Raw genomic sequence first — 13392 nt, 5'->3', positions numbered from 1 at the left:
TCTTTCCTTCCCTCCTTCCTTCTCTCTCTTCCTTCCTTCCCTCCTTCCTTCCTTCATTTCCTTCCTTCCTTCTTTCCTTCCTTCCTTCCTTTCCTTCCTTCCCTCCTTTCTTTCCTTCCTTTCCTCCTTTCCTTCCTTCCTCCCTTCTTCCCTTTCTTCCTCTTTTTTTTCTTTCCTTTAAATGCCAACCAGAAGCATTTATATTTCACTCTTATCGGTAACAAGGAGTCTCTTGAGTAGGTGAAAGACCATGAAGTAGAGGGATGACATTGTCAGACTTATGCTTTAGGGAATTTTCCTTCTTAGTTGTATGGAGGATGAAGTGGAGAAAGACTTGAGGCAGGTCCAGGAGAGAAGTAACGAAGACCTGAACTAGGTTGATGAGCATGTTAATAGAAGAAAGGGGACATATTTAAGAGATGTGGAAGGAGAAAAGACAGGATCTGTCAATTGACTAGAGGGTTTATCTCTCATCCCCAGGTATTCCATGGCAAAATGAATTTGAGAATCACAGCCCTATCCCATAGTTTCCCAGGGAGCTCTTAGCTCCACTTTGGGAAATATGGGATCTCTTTGTTCTCTTTTCCCATAGAAAATTGTTATTTCTCAAGGTTGAATGTATGTCCATTCTAATAGCTAAAAAAGGCTCTGGAAGAGGCATCCAGGGAAGCCAAAATATTAGCTCAAAGAAGAGGTGTATTAAGAAAGATTTACCTGGCCTTGAATATGAGAATTGTTATTATAAATAGGAGGCTGATAAACTGTTTTCCATTCCCAGGGAAAGGGCCAGAAGAAAATTGGCTTATGTTACTTCAGGAAGGACTTGGATCAGATGTAAAGAAGAGTTTTCTGATGTTGAAGGTTCTAAGGCACTGAGATATCAAGGGAGAAATTTAAGCAAAGAGCAGAGGCATGTTACTTAGGTTGATTTAGATGTGGTCTTTCCTGCGGATAAAGAAATAAGCTAGACCATCTTTTGAGATTTCTTCCAGGTCTATGAGTCCATAATTTTAACCAAAAAGAAAGGTAGATGTCTATTTTAAAATAAATTAATTTTTGAGATGTCTCTCTGTGATGTTATTTATCTGTATATGAGATGGAGCAAAAATGAGGAAACTTTGTTCTTTAGAAAACCAAAAAGTTACTCTAAGGATTTCTCATGAGAATATCATTTTTTATTTAGTTGTTCATCAATTTTTTTCTTTTTCCTCCCTCTCAGCTTCCTGCTGAAAAAAGAAAGAAAGAAAACATCCTTTCAATAATTATACATAGTCAAACAAAGAAATTCTTTAATTGGCTGGTTATTATTTAACCATAATGTGGCTGGTAGATGACACATTTACATACTCCATTCAGCCACCAAAGTTATTTTTTCTAAAGCACAGGTCCAACTACATCACCCTTCCTACTCAATAAACTCCAGTGGTTCCCTATTGCTTCCAGGGTCAAATACAAAATTCTCTGCTTGGAATTCAAAGCCCTTCATACTCTTCTAGTCTGATTATGCCTTATTCCCTGCCATGTACTCTCCCCCCCCACCCACCCCAGGGCAATGAGGGTTAAGTGACTTGTCCAAGGTCACACAGCTAGTAAGTATCAAGTGTCTGAGACCGGATTTGAACTCAGGTCCTCCTGAATCCAGGCCGGTGCTTTATCCACTGCACAACCTAGTTGCCCCCTGCCATGTACTCTTTGACCTAGTGAAACCAGCCTCTTTCCTGTTCCATGAACAAGATACTCCATCACTTGGCTCCAGGCAATTTCTCCAGCTATCTCCCATGCCTAGAATACTTTTTTCCCTCACCTCTACCAACTGGCTTCCCTTGCTTCCTTTAAGTCCCAACTAAAATGCCATCTTCTACAAGAAGCCTTCCCAACCCTTCTTAATTCAAGTTGTGCCTATTCTCTCTTAATTTCCTATTTTTCCTTTTTATAGATTGTTTGTACCTATCTGTTTTTTTATCTCCCCCATTATATTGTAATCTCCTTAAAAGCAGGAACTGTCTTTTTGCCTCTTTTTGTATCTCTGGTGCTTAGCACAGGAGCTTAATAAATATTTATTAACTGACTAACTGATTAAGCAGGTAGGAGCTATAGTTAAACAAAACAGTTAAATTCAATAGAAATAAATGCTTTTTTAATTGAGTGCTGATAAAAATGATAATTTGGATGTGTAGAGTATCCTTGGATTTACAAAATACATTCTTTACAACCCTGTATAAAAAGTTGGTTTGATTAGAGGAGATAGATGAAAACTTTGGCACATATTTTAAAGGGTATATCTGGGCCTTTTCAAGAACTTTAGAAGTTGATAGTCTTCATTCTTCTTGTTATTGTTCTAAATCATAGAATGTAAGAGCTATAAAACATCTTGGTGGTCATCTAGCCCAGCCACATCATTTTTATAAATGAGGACCCTTGGTCCTAGAGAGGTTAAATTTATGACCAATTTCACTTTTTTCCTTATGCAAGTCCTTTTTTCTTTAACACCAGTTTATAACTTGCACTATTCTTAGGTGCATAAACCATGATTAGGGCTATTTTGGACTAAAAAAAATAGAGTACAGAGGTAGTGAATAGAGTAAAGCTTAAATCATTCTGGAAATATGAATGGTTGCTATTGTCATAGTCATTTCTATGACTATAATTATTAGCATTGTTATTATTCCAAAAAATGATTGTTTGTCCTTTTTTGTGTTTGTTTGTTTGGGTTTTTTTGTTGGGCAATGAGGGTTAAGTGACTTGCCCAGGGTCACACAGTTAATAAGTGTCAAGTGTCTGAAGCCAGATTTGAACTCCGGTCCTCCTGAATCTAGGGTCAGTGCTTTACCCACTGCGCCATCTAGCTACCCCCCATCTTTGGTTTTAAAGAAGACCAGTGACATAATAGAACGATGTCTCGACATGGGAGTGAATTGGATTTAAGTGAGGCAGAACTGCCCAAAGTCATCAGCCTCACTCTCTCTTCCAGAGTTATCAAAGTCTATTGGCAAGACAAAAGTCAAGACAACTGGTGATGACCCAGGATGCAGCAGATGACCCTGGCAACTTTGATGCCTGATTAAGCTTTAAGCACTTTACTGCTTCTGCTTCAGCCGCCTTCATGGCCATTGGAACAAACAGTTCACACCTTCCCATTTTGCTAGGGAAAGTCTTCATAATGCTTGGAGTAGACATCCCTATAACTCATTGATCATTTTGAGACCCATTGGTTACTCTCAACCTGATTTAGCCTATCTGCTGAGTCAGTTTACTGGGGTGTGGCTGCTGTGTATACTACAGCTTCTTGAATCCACAGGTGAAAGTTGGGTGAAGGTGGTCACCAGCGGTGGATGTGCAGCCCTGAAAAGGGCTCAGTAAGTCCTCACTCCAGAAGTTCGAGAACACCCCCTATACCCGAAGAATTAGGCAGTAACTGGGAGAGTGGAAAGGGGTTAGGAGAATATATGTAGACATGTGAAGAGAGTAAAATTAACTGTACTGTGAAAGATGAAAAAGGGGCAGAGCAGCCCCTGTGTTTTATCACTCCAAAGGAGAGAGAAGGAACTCAATATTAGAAGAGACTTTGGGACTTTATGTTCTCCTATCACCATCAGGGAAATCACTTGGACAATTTGATTGTTTTCTCCAGAGCATGCAGGGAATACAGGCCTTTTGTATATACAGAACTAGTTGCATATTCATAATTTGGAGAGTGTCTGTGTACACCAATACTTGAAGGCTCCATGATTTCATCAGTGTGGGTACTGTGACGGGTCAGGGGCTCCTGATAATAATATTCTCACAGTACTCTCTCTCTCCCAATGAGAATCAATGTGCCTTCAGACCTTTGGAGATGGCTTTATATACTGTTGTAATGAACAGAGAAATCCACCATCTAGTGGCTAGTCTTTGAGTGAGGAGTGCTTCTAAAGTTATCAAGCCAAAGACACAGAATCTATCTCTGAGGTTGTTCTCTGAGTCTTTCTAGCTCAGTAGTACCTGCTGGTACTAGTATGGTCTTTAAGGACCTATCAAGGGGGCAGCTAGGTGGTGCAGTGGATAGAGTACCAGCCCTGGATTAAGAAGGACCTGAGTTCAAATCCAGGCTCAGACAATTAACGCTTACTAGAGGTGTGACATTGGGCAAGTCACTTAACCCCAAATGCCTCACCAAAAAAAAAGAACACATCAAGGCATTGAGGTAGAGTTTTAGTGAGATATGTTTGTATATGTGTATGTGGGGAAAAAAAGAGACAGAGAGACAGAGAATGGGAAAGAGAGATAGAGACTCTCCACCAGGTGGACCTGACATTAAGAATGAGAGCTTTGAGGCAGTAAGAACTCTTACTCTCTGATGATTTCCTGGCTAAGAAAACAGTTTAAGCCTGAAGCCAGAAGCCTTCCCAGAGGTCTCATAACAGAACTCTGTTTTAACTTAAGTCTCACCTTGCTCTGTTGTCTTTTAGTGTTTAGATAGCAGGATAAGTAAACAAGAAATGTTCCTTGGTCAACAGATACATTTTGCAAACTGCATGGGGAAGGGTTTGACCTAGAAAGTGAGACGCTAATACAGTGGGGGGAAAACAAACAAGCCAGAAACCACTGAACTGTTGTGTTCCTTCCTTCAAGATGTATACTTTAAGGATATGAGTGCAGGGGCTGTCAGTAAGGTAGTGAATGCAAAAAAAAATAATAGTTATCATTTATATGGCACCTTAAGGTCTTCAAAGTATTTTATTAATAGTATCCCATTTAAAGAAAAAACTACAACAACCTGGCTACAATTATTATCCTCATTTTATAATTGAGGAAACTGAGGCAGACTTAGCGGTTAAATGACTTAAGGGTCACACAGCTAGTAAGGTACCTAAACCCAGAAACAAACGCAGGTCTTCCTGTCTCAAGGTCTAGAACTCTACCCACTGTGCCACCTAGATTTCTTTTTTTTTAGGGCAATGGGGGTTAAGTGACTTGCCCAGGATCACACAGCTAGTAAGTGTCAAGTGTCTGAGGCTGGATTTGAATTCAGGTACTCCTGAATCCAGGGCCAGTGCTTTATCCACTGCACCACCTAGCTGCCCCTCTAGCTTTCTAATTGATCAAGAATAAACCAGGGGACTTGCCTATTACTCAGGCCCTGAAAGGTAGGCACTGTGTATGTAGGAGGAAATCAGAGTTGCAGTATATAGGAGCAAGTAGAGTTTGTGTTTTTGCATGTATTATCTTTCAGGTTGAGAGGTAGTGTGGCTTAGTGGATAGAGAAATGGTCTCAAAGCCAGGAAGACTTGGGTTCAAGTCCTATCTCTGACACATACTGGATTTATGATGCTAGGAAAATTTCTTAGCCTCTCCATGCTCTAGGCTGTGAGACTTTCTAATACTGTCAAGTTGCAAACAAGATGCCAGCCTTCAGTGGTGAAGGGAGTTTACTCTCCAGGGAATGAAATCACAGACTCAGCCCCTATCCCTATAACTCTCTGGTGAAATGTGAAGGAATTTCCTTTCCAATGATTAGCAAATTGTATTTGAAAGTGAGGGAATGAATGGGGCAGCTAGGTGGTACAGTGGATAGAGCAATGGTCCTGGAGTCAGGAGTACCTGAGTTCAAATCCGGCCTCAGACACTTAACAATTACTAGCTGTGTGATCCTGGGCAAGTCACTTAACCCCAATTGCCTTACTAAAAAAAAAAAAAAAAGAAAGTGAGGGAATGGAAGGAGTGATGATTAAAAATATGAGAGACATTGTTTCTGGGTTATTTAATCATTTTATTAATAAGACTAGCAGGTTATTAATAAAAAAGGATGGTCATTGTCCATCTCTCTCAGAACAAAGACCAAAATGGTGGTGGACTCACAGTTTATACACCGTTCTAACAAGTAGGTACCCTATCAAATAGTAATCAAATCTAATTGGTTGACGTGATTGGAGGTGAGTTATGATAAAATGAGGTCTTGGGATACCTGACTTAGGTCACTACAGTCTTGGTTAAAGAGACATCAGAGAAAGAATGTAGACCACCCAAGCTGACAGGACCACAATAGCTTCCACCTAGGTATGATCTGGTGCAATAATGTTAGTCCAAATCTTATTAGTAAAGTCCTTCAGAAAAAAACCCGAAGGACTTAGAAGTGTGTGTGTGTGTGTGTGTGTGTGTGTGTGTGTGTAGTATTGAACCTTCCCAAGATAATGATTACTAATATTCATTTCTCACAGAAGGAATAAGTATTTATGCGGAAGTATTGGGCTGAACACCTTATAATTATTATCTCATTTGATCTTTACAACAACCCTGGTAGGTAGGTGCTTTATTATTTCCATTTTATAGATGAAGAAACTGAGGTCCAGAGAGTTGATGCATCTTGCCTGCACAAGTTACACAAGTAATAAGGAGCTGAGTCAGAATATGAACTGAAGTCTTCTGTCTCCAAATCCAGTGTGATTTCCAGTGCATTACATTGATTCTCTATGTTAAGATAACATCTCTTTCTAAACTGGTTCCTTACTCATTTCCTTTACTCACTGTGTTCCAGCCAAACAGGCCTACATAGGAGATTCTCTCTCCCACTTCCATGGCTCCACACAAGCTCTTATGCTTGTAATGCTCTCCCTCATACTCTGCCTTGTGGGTTCCCTACCTCCTTTCAAGGCTTAGCCCAAATCTGCTCATTTAGCCCGAGTCATATCTCCTCTACAAGGCTTTCCTTCATCCCTTCACCTTTTAATTCTCTTTATTCCTTCTGTGATTTTGTTTGTTTTTTAAAATTTACTTGTCTGTGCACATAGTGTACACTTTACACACACACACACACACACACACACACACACACACACACCCCATTAGAATGTAAGCAACATGAGAGCTAGAGCTTTATCATTTTGTCTTTGTATTCCCAATATCTGAGACAGTAACTGTAAAACCTTAACAAATGCTGGTCGAATTGAATTGGTGAACTGATATAAAAGCAACTTTCCAAAAGATAAAGAAATTATTGGGTTCCTGATTCCTGGTCAAGTCATAACGGCCAAATAAACGGGCTGTAAATGGGGGGAGGCCTGAGCCCTATAAACTCCTTCATAAAGAAGTTCAAAGCTGATTTCAGAAGGAACCGTTAAGCAGAGACTGAAAGGAAAGGCAATCAGCTGATCTCATCTCTGTAGAAAAAGCACTTGAGCACAAAGGGGCCTGAAATTGAATGCTTGACCCTTCTGGAAAGGCTGGGGTCAGAGGGAAAGGAGAAAGACAGTGCCTGCTGATGGCTGGAGATAAGTCTGGGGGAGCTCTGGCCTGGGGCCCCGGCACAAAGCTTGCGGTTTCCACTAGAATCTTATCAGCCCTCCAAGAAAATTGAAACGATTATTCGTAGCTTTGAACTGAGTGCAAATAACGAAGCCGGCAAATTGATGTCTTTCTCTTGCCGCATTAGACCCTTCCCTTGCTGTATTCAGCCAGGAGCTCTGCTGCCTATTAAGTGTGCAGCCCGAGGAGCTCTGCTGCCTATTAAGTGTGCAGCCCGAGCCCCGCCCCGCCTTGGCCAGGAGTCCAGTGCAACGCGATCCTTCCTTCTCTGCTGCCGCCGGCTCTCAAGGATTTCTGAGATGTGCCCTGAGCCCCAGCAGCCAGCGCCTCCCTCCCGCTCCTGAATCGGGGTCTCCTGGGGGAGCCATAATCCAGCTAAGAGGGTCAGGGTGATAGGGGTTTGCCTGAATTCAGTCCTCAATATTCAGGAGCCCCTATATGAAAGACAAGCTCGTTGAATGTATACTTTGGCTCCAGCTCAGAGGGAGGGCCGGCGGCCGGACTGCAGAGGCCCCTGAATAAAGCTCACAATGTGCCATTACTGGATATTTCAGATCCTGCTGATGAGCTCTTGTTTTTTTTTTTTCTTTCTGTTTTTAAAAAGCAATAGTCACTCTGCAAGAAATTTGACATTTAGAGAAAATGTTAAAAGGCAAGGACTTGTTCCACAGACTGGTCAATACGAATAGGAGAATGAATACTCTTTGGAGAGAAAAGGCCCAATGTCAGGTCTGCAGCCCAAAGGGCTTGGTCCCTGCTGACCTAAACAGAATCCAGGGTCCCCAGGGAGGTGAGTGGTTGTGGTCATTGGCAGCACTTTTAGTGAAGGCTGCCATTTTTGCTTCCTCTCCACGCCCCCTCCCCCTCAATCCCCCCAGTAAAGACCATTAATGCCTTCATACATTTCAGCATCATAGAAGTCAAAGATTCTGTGTCTGATTCAATGGACACTGAATCTTAGGAAACCATCTCTTATCTTGAACTTCCTAAGCCATCAGCAATCCAAGTACAGAAGGAAGCAGTAGTTTATGGCCCCTATAAACACAGATACCATCTAGTGCTCACAGAGGCAAGCATGTGTGCGCCCATTATGGAAACACACCAGACTGTAGAAATCAACTTTGTCATCATACGGGTACATTAGCAGTCTTGGGGCAAAGCCATTGCATTCTATAAAAATCAAATCAGTACAAGCCAAAGGAATAATTATCTTTTACGATAACCGGAAATGCCAAACCTCAGATAGACGGCAGTGCAGACACTTGTTAACATAAGCTAGACACCTTGATAACATGTGTTGCCATTAACTTGAAAGGTTAGCACAAGTACTTTTCTTTGTTGTTGTTCTAGACTTGACTCTAGAGGCTCCTGAATAAAGCTGAATAAAGTTCACAAGAAAAGGAGCCTTAGGGGCAGCTAGATGGCACAGTGGATAGAGCACTGACCCTGGAGTCAAGAGGACCTGAGTTCAAATCCAGCCTTAGACACTTAATACTTATTAGCTGTGTGACCCTGGGCAAGTCACTTGACCCCAATTGCCTTACGAAAGAAAGAAAGAAAGAAAGAAAGAAAGAAAGAAAGAAAGAAAGAAAGAAAGAAAGAAAGAAAGAAAGAAAGAAAGAAAGAAAGAAAAGAAACCTTGCGATGGCATTATGATATTTCAGATCCTGATGATGAGCTCTTGTCTTTTTTTTTTAAAGGAATAGGAACCTTGCAAGAAATTTGACATTTAGAGAAAATGTTAAAAGGTAAGGATTTGTTCCAGAAATACAAATAGGAACTCCCAAAGTGTAAACGCCCCTCACCAATTTTGGACTCATTTTCTAGTTGTGTTTAACTCCCCATTTGGGGTTTTCTTGGTAGAGATACTAGAGTGGTGTGACATTTCCTTCTCCAGCTCATTTTACAGAAGAGGAAACCAAGGAAACCAGGGTTAAGTGACTTGCCCAGATCCACACAGTAAGTGTCTGAGGCCAGATTTGAACTCAGGAAGATCAATTTTCCTGACTCCAGGTTCAGTAGACTATGGTTTGTTCCATCTAGTTGTCCATATCCTTCACCAATAAAGATCATCAATTCTTCTGTAACTTTTAGTCTTATAGAGGTGAAAATACAGGCTATGTGGTCACCTAGCTGATATTTGTCTGAGTTGGGACTTGGGTAGAGATTTTCCTAACTCCCAGGTTAGTCCTCCTTCCACTGCATCACATCCTTCTCAGAATAAGTACTTATTATCATTATTATTATTATTACTTCCACTCTCTGAATATTCTTTTTTTTTTTGGTGAGGCAATTGGGGTTAAGTGACTTGCCCGGGGTCACACAGCTAGTAAGTGTTAAGTGTCTGAGGCCGGATTTGAACTCAGGTCCTCCTGAATCCAGGGCCAGTGCTTTATCCACTGCACCATCTAGCTGCCCCAGTACTTTTTTTTTAAGATATGGAAATTGAGGCACAGAGAGATGCCTGACTGACATACCCAAGGTCACTAGTGATAGGTAGTAAGTGGCATAGGTGGGACCTGAAGCAGGTTTCTTACACAGGTTTCCTTCAAGTCTCTGATAAAGTCCTACCTTTTTTTTTTAATCCATGACACCACAATATTGCCTCTCTAAACATATCACTTAATGGTGCTGCTTCCTGGAAAAACATTTTCCTCCTTTATGAGGCATAGAAAATAAAAACTAGCATTTTCTTCAAAGATGGCTCTAAATTATTATCTGCTGCCAGCTTTGCAAACAACTTTTTTACCTGTCAGACTGATAACATCTTTCCAGTTGTGGAAATTCCATCCTATGTTCCAAGGGTTCACCAGTAATCTGAAGAAATTCAGTTAGGATCATGTTGTGGGTTTTATCAAAACAATTTCAATCCTTTGTTGCTAATCTTTGGGAGGAGAGTTACATGTCATCTCATCCAACCTTCATTTTTATCATATATTGAGGCCCAAAGAAGGGGCTTGATTGAACAAGGTCACACAGCAAGAAAGTGTCAGAGAAAGGACTAAAACTCTTGTCCCAACTCTAGTCCTGTTATCTTTCCACTACAACTTACCAGGTGGGTAACTTACCCTGTTCCTCTTTCTCTAATCCTTGTTGTTGTTATTCAGTTGTGTCTGGCTCTCTGTGACCCCATTTGTAGTCTTCTTAGCAAAAATACTGGATTGGTTTGCCATTTCCTTCTCTAGCTCATTTTACAGATGAAGGAATTGAGGCCAACAGGGTTAAGTGACTTGCTCATGGTCACACAGCTTAACATTCACACAGTGAACATTCAGATTAAATTTCTTTCAGGATGTAGATAGATGAACACTTACATCTTACTCCCTCTCATGTCCTATGTGATCCAGTGACAGAGATTTCCTTGTTGTTCCTAAAACAGGAAACTCTCCCTGCTCTGGGCATTTTCATTGATTGTCCCTCATATCTGCAACTCTCTCCCTCCTCATCATGGCCTCCTGGCTTCCTTTGAGGCTCAGCTAAAGTCCTACGTTCTTGAAGAAGCCTTTCTCAGTCCTCCTTAATCTTACTGTCTTGTCTCTTAGACTATCCTCTAATTCATCCTGTTTGTATGTTGCTCATATGTGGTTATTTGCAATTTGTCTCTCTATTGGACTGTGAGCTCCTTGAGAGCAGGGACTATCATTTGCCTTTCTTTCTATCCCAAGGGCTTAGCACAGTGCCTGGAACATAGTAAACACTTAATAAATACTAGTTGCTTTACTGTTGACTGACTAATCTTCCCCAGGAGAGGGCTATGATTTGTCAAAGCTATTTAAGCCTAGATATCAAATAGGTGATCAACAAGCATTTATGAAGCTCCAACTAGGTGCCAGGCACTAGGGCTAGATGCTTTGGATACAAAGGCAAAAAAATGAAACAGTCTTTCTCTTCAAGAAGCTTTTATTGGGGAAGACAGCTTTACACATACATATAATTGTATACAAAGAGAATGCAAAATGAATACAAGGTAATTTGGTGAGAGTAGGAGTGGGGTGGGGTAAGGCACTAGCAAAAGGAATTCACTACCTCTGGGAGGTAGTGTTTAAGTTGGGCTTTGAAGAAAACTAGACGCAGAAAATTACATTTTAATTGAATCATTTAGCTCTGGGGTCTGGCCAACTATATTTTCCTTTCTAAAGAACTTCAATGAATCGGTGATCTCATCAGTGTGTTTACTCTAAGGTCTAAACCCCACATGCTTTCTTATTCCATACAATTCTCATCTGTGGCTAATTGAACATTTTAAAATAGAGGTCCTGGAGACATCCCAAATTCAACATATCCAAAAGAGAACTCAGCATTTTTCCCCATCAAACTCCCCCGTTTCTGTCAAAGGCACTAGCGGGCTCCCAGGTTCATCATCTTGGGGGAGGGAGATTTCATCTTCCACTCCTCATTCCTCACCCTCTATTTCCAATCAGTTTTCAAATAATGCCATCTCTACTTCCACAAGTCTCTGGAATCCCTTCCCCTTCTCTCTTCTTACACAGGCACCACCTATTCAATCCCTTGTCACTTCACACCTAGATTAATTGCAACAGCCTCTGGTCTCCTTGACTCAAGTCTCTTGCCGTGCTAGTCTACCTTACAATCGGTGCAGATCTAACCATATCACTGTTCGACTTTGCCAAATTCCAATGGTTCTCTATTACCTTCAGGATTAAAAAAAAAAAGCAAAGAAAGAAATCTCTTGGTTTTGCTTTTAAAATCCTTCACAACCCAGCCCCAATCCATCTTCCCAGTTTCACTGTGCATGCCTCCTATAGTCTGTGGCCTCCTATAGCCAAGCTGACCTTCTTTCTGTGCCTTCTACACAACACTCCGTCTCGTATCTCTGAGTCTTATAGTGAGCGTCTCCTATACCTGAAATACACTCCCTACTCACCTCTGCTTAATATTTGCCTGCTCCCTTTCTTCTCCATTCTGAGTAAGGGCCCCATAAAACTTCAACTTCAAGGTATCATAAGATTTAGCACAGCACAGATAGGTGGGACGGTAGATATGAGTGCTGGGCCTAGAGTCAGGAAAACTCATTTTCCTGAGTTTAAATCTGACTTCAGACACTAACTGGCTGTGTGACTCTGGGCCAGTCACTTTGCCTCTGTTTGCCTCAGTATCCTCATCTGTAAAATGGGGATAATAATATCTATTTCCCAGTGTTATTGTTATTGACTAAAATAATATTTAAGTGCTTTATAAACATTAAAGTGCTATATAAAATATGCATTGTTGTTGCTGTTACTCTTTATTTCGTGTGACTTACTAGCCCTGAATTTCCATTCTTGCATCTGGTTTCCTGGAAATTCTGGGATCTTTTGATTAACAGCATCTTGAATGCCATTTCAGTATGCATCCCTTTTTCTTGGAGGGAACTGCTCCTCCCCCTTCTCTGCTGCTTGCCTTAATTGCCAGCACTTGGGGGCTTGTCCATCTGTTTGCTTACACTCTCAACTACACCACCAGCCCGCCTGCCTTTCCAATCAGGAACGTCCTTGATGATGATTTTTACCCTACTTCTAGACAGAAAGGCATTGTTGGCAACATGCTACCAGGTGCCTCTCCATTGTCCTTTGCACACCTGCTAAAATTGTGGCAATTCTTTAGTTAAGTCACATGGTGTTTTGCGACAAAACCTGATGGTGAAAAGATGTACTTGTGTATCAGGAGGAAGCTTGGCATCAACGAAAGTGCTGGAAGATTGCCCCATTGTCATGGGCCAGTTCTCTTCCTCTTATTCTGTTAAAAGGCAAAGCAAAAAGTAAAACTAATGACCCTACAAAACACTTTTCAAGGTGAAGGTTGAAAATCTCAACTTTCTAAAAAGGCAACAACAATAAATCCTGCCATGGATTTCAAGTTTATTACGGGCATGTTTTAGTCACATAAAATGGGGGGAAAGTCTTTCAGACTTCATCATCTGGTTCCAGTGGTGACATTACAAATAACTTTTTTACCTATTATTTTGATAGATTTGGTCTCATAATTAACAATCACATCTGAGGCAGGAAAGGTGCACTATTGGATAGTGGATAGGAACAAACATCTGAGTTAAGAAGACATAATTTCAAGTCCTAATTCTGACCCATATTAACAGTATGACCCTGGGTAAGT

This window comes from Dromiciops gliroides, chromosome 1 (genome assembly GCF_019393635.1).
Source record: "Dromiciops gliroides isolate mDroGli1 chromosome 1, mDroGli1.pri, whole genome shotgun sequence".
NCBI lineage: Eukaryota > Metazoa > Chordata > Mammalia > Microbiotheria > Microbiotheriidae > Dromiciops > Dromiciops gliroides.
Note: the sequence above shows the minus strand (reverse complement) of the source record.